This window comes from Heterodontus francisci, unplaced genomic scaffold (genome assembly GCF_036365525.1).
Source record: "Heterodontus francisci isolate sHetFra1 unplaced genomic scaffold, sHetFra1.hap1 HAP1_SCAFFOLD_43, whole genome shotgun sequence".
Taxonomy (NCBI): Eukaryota; Metazoa; Chordata; class Chondrichthyes; order Heterodontiformes; family Heterodontidae; genus Heterodontus; species Heterodontus francisci.
The window spans coordinates 19,444,228-19,448,477 of NW_027141852.1; the positions used below are offsets into that span (position 1 = coordinate 19,444,228).

The 4,250-nt window shown below is 45.6% G+C and overlaps 1 non-coding gene across 1 annotated transcript; it reads left to right on the forward strand.

Moving 5' to 3' along the window:
* Positions 1 to 495: 495 nt before the first annotated feature.
* Positions 496 to 584, forward strand: trnap-ugg (transfer RNA proline (anticodon UGG)). The gene is given in 2 exon segments: positions 496 to 531; positions 549 to 584. It is a non-coding gene; the product is annotated as a tRNA-Pro (tRNA).
* Positions 585 to 4,250: the final 3,666 nt, after the last annotated feature.

The window sequence follows — 4,250 nt, forward strand, 5'->3', positions numbered from 1 at the left end:
TCCTATGTTAACCCAGAATTCCATACCACATCCCCACATTTCTCCTATCGCCTCCCCTGGGGCCAATTTACAACAGTCAATTTATCTATCAACCCACAAGTCTTTCGTTGTGGGAGGAAACCAGAGTACCTTGTGGAAGCCCACATAAACAACTTGCAAACTCCACACAGGCAGTATACAGAACTGAATCGGGGTCATTGAAGTTGTGAAGCTGCAGTGCTCACCACTGCACCACCCTTAGAATGTGGATAGAGTAAAAAGTGAGATTGGATGGACAGAAGCAGTCTGAAAAGATGGCTCAAACAAAAGGTGAAAACCCTGAAATGTTAACTCTGTTTCTCTCTCCACAGATGCTGTCAGAGGTGCTGAGTATTTCCAGCACTTTCTGTTTTTATTTCAGCTTTGTAGGATATTGTTTTGATCTGAAAAAATTGCATGATCGGCTGTGGGTGCCAGTGAAATTCCACAGGAGAGAATAAACGCCATGTCAACGGTGGCTCGTTGGTCTAGGGGTATGATTCTCGCTTTGGGTATATAAGTGATTAATATGTGAGAGGTCCTGGGTTCAAATCCCAGACGAGCCCTTCTCTGTTGCCATTTTTAGTTTAAGGTCATCGATTGCTTTCAGCCTTCCAGAAAGCGGAATCGATTTGCAAACTGAGCCTGCTTGAGGACCGGGGAACTGGATTCAAAGAGCTTGTCGACAAAATTGAAATGAACAAAATATACAGATTGTCAAGTGGGAATATAAGGTTGCAACAGTAACTAAAGGCCTGCTCGGGTCAGCAAATGAAACCCGACCCAAGCCTGACAGCACCACATCCGACCTGGTCCGAGTCCTTTCATTTTTTTCCCGTGCCCGAACTGACCACCAGAATGTTCAGTTAAACTTGCTTCCGTTTTTCACTTTTTAAGCTTGTGCAGGTAAGGCAACAAAAACTGTAACTGGACTTGAAAGGTTGTTTAAATGTACATTAAGATTAGAGCTACGTACCGGAGGTGATGAGCTGAAGATTGTGACCATAGAAGTTAGTGATTGTGAGGTCACTAGTTAAAGAGAAAGTCATGGAGTTGTGCCCGGACAGGTTGTCCCACACTGTATTGATTAAAATATTGCCCGAAGGCTAGAAAATATCATTATACATTCCCTAGACTCCTGCTTTACAGGTTGAAATACTTTCTGCAAGTTTATCCAGAGAGCAGCTGAGATGCAGAGACCAGGAAGGTCTTGAGTGATTAATTATTATAAAATATACATTCTTATATTAAAGAGATTGTGCTCTACCTTCGATGGAATCGCTCACTGCAGACTAGTGCGGAGTGTTTCCCGCCTTGACGTCCTGGCTGTCACTGGATCTTGAGTCCAGGCCTCTGGATTACTGGTCCAGTAATCTTTGAAATTTCTCCCTTGATCTAATATTTTAATCTGGTAAGTCAGATTTTACAAAAAAAAATTAAATGATTTAAGACTGCTTCATGTTCAGCAGTGCCAAATGAATAAATAAATTCAAATATATTCAAAATTATATATCAACTATTAAATACTAATGCCCAGCTTTGAATACAAAAAAATGTCTCTAATTGTGTTCTGGTCTGGAATGGAATTCTTCAGTGTTTCTGTTTAGCTTGGATTGACTCATCAATTTTCTTGTTTTTGACTTTGTCGATGCCTTTGAATAATTGTGGATCCTTCTTCAGGGTGTCTTCTTTCACCAGGTAGTTCTGACCTCTGATGATGTTGATCGTAATCAGCTTCAAATTGCTGATAGTTTTGGAAGTGAGCAGATTTCCTTTGCTTGCGTTTACAACATGGAACTTAGTCTGACGTGTGGACCCATGGGAGGATTTGAAAGCTGCCCTTGCATTGGAGCATACAGTTGCATTCATTCAAACAGAGGTACAGTAGAAGTGACATATTCAGTTCAGTCTGTCGATCATGGGACTTTTAATCTTAGGGTTGTGAGTTTGAGCGCATTTAGTTTTTCCATTTTTTAGGCTTCATTAGCAGAGAGTACAAGGAGTGTTTGAAATGAAATTCAACAACAGTATGAGAATCGCTCTCTTTCATTCGGGACTCTCGCGAGCGAGGAGTGAACAGATGGGAAGTCAATTTCATCGGGAGTTTCGGTGGAGCAGGGACTGCTGGGTAAGTAGAAACCTATATATTTGGGCTGTGTAAATTCTCTTACATTTTCATTGTGCAGCTTTTCCAGGAGCACAGGCATTGCGAGCGAGGAGTGAACAGCTGGGAAGTCAATTTCATCGGGAGTTTCGGTGGAGCAGGGAATGCTGGGTAAGTAGAAACCTATATATTTGAGCTGTTTCTGAACCCGAGACACTACTCTTGTAGTGTTTCCCACCCGCCCTCCTCCTCTTACCAAAAAAAAGTACTCGGTTGTGTGTAGGTAAGGTAAGGCTTTTTCTATTTCTCTTCTTGTTTTATCGTGTGATTGGTTAAAAACTTGGGTATTTAGAATAGTGGGAATGGAGGTTAAGGCAGTTGAATGTTCCTCCTGCAGAATGTGGGAGGTAAGGGTCGCCAAGGGTGTCCCTGCTGACTGCATCTGCAGGAAGTGCACCCAGCTCCAGCTCCTCGAGGACCGCGTTAGGGAACTGGAGCTGGAGCTGGAGGAACTTCGGATCATTCGGGAGGCGGAGGGGATTATTGAGAGGAGTTATCGGGAGGCAGTCACACCTCAGGTAAAAGAAGAAGGTAGATGGGTTACTGTCAGGGGAAGGAGAGGGAACCAGCAGGCAGTGCAGGGATCCCCTGTGGCCGTTTCCCTCAACAACAGGTATACCGTTTTGGATACTGTTGGGGGAGACGACTTACCAGGGGGGGGCAATGGGATACAGGTCTCTGGCGCAGAGTCTGTCCCTGTTGCTCAGAAGGGAAGGGGTAAGAGGAGCAGAGCATTAGTCATTGGGGACTCCATATTTAGGGGAACAGATAGGAGGTTTTGTGGGAACGAGAGAGACTCACGGTTGGTGTGTTGCCTCCCAGGTGCCAGGGTACGTGATGTCTCTGATCGTGTTTTTGGGATCCTCAAGGGGGAGGGGGAGCAGCCCCAAATCGTGGTACACATAGGCACCAACGACATAGGTAGGAAGACAGATGGGGATTTAAGGCAGAAATTCAGGGAGCTAGGGTGGAAGCTTAGAGCGAGAACAAACAGAGTTGTTATCTCTGGGTTGTTGCCCGTGCCACGTGCTAGCGAAGTGAGGAATAGGGAGAGAGATGAGTTGAACACGTGGCTGCAGGGATGGTGTCGGAGGGAGGGTTTTGGTTTCCTGGATAATTGGGGCTCTTTCTGGGGTAGGTGGGACCTCTACAAACAGGATGGTCTTCACCTGAACCAGAGGGGTACGAATATCCTGGGGGGGGGGAGATTTGCTAGTGCTCTTCGGGGGAGTTTAAACGAATTCAGCAGGGGGATGGGACCCTAAATTGTAGTTCCAGTGTGCAGGATGTTGAGAGTAGTGAGGGCAGAGATAAGGTTATAAGGACACAAGAGGGCACTGGCAAGCAAGAGCTTGGTTTAAAATGTGTCTACTTCAACGCCAGGAGCATCCGGAATATGGTGGGTGAGTTTGCAGCATGGGTTGGTACCTGGGATCTCGATGTAGTGGCCATTTCAGAGACATGGGTAGAGCAGGGACAGGAATGGATGTTGCGGGTTCCGGGATTTAGATGTTTCACTAAGAACAGAGAAGAGGGTAAAAGAGGGGGGATGGTGGCATTGTTAATCAAGGAAAGTATTACAGCGGCAGAAAGGACGTTTGAGGACTCGTCTACAGAGGTAGTCTGGGCCGAGGTTAGAAACAGGAGAGGTGAGGTCACCCTGTTGGGAGTTTTCTATAGACCTCCAAATAGTTCCAGAGATGTAGAGGAGAGGATAGCAAAGATGATTCTTGACAGGAGCGAGAGTAACAGGGTAGTGGTTATGGGGGACTTTAACTTTCCAAATATTGACTGGAAATACTATAGTTCGAGTACTTTAGATGGGTCTGTTTTTGTCCAGTGTGTGCAGGAGGGTTTTCTGACACAGTATGTAGACAGGCCAACCAGGGGCGATGCCACATTGGATTTGGTACTGGGTAATGAACCCGGCCAGGTGTTAGATTTAGATGTTGGTGAGCTCTTTGGTGATAGTGATCACAATTCGGTTAGGTTTACCTTAGCGATGGGCAGGGACAGGCATATACAGCAGGGCAAGAATTATAGCTGGGGCAAAGGAAATTATGATGCG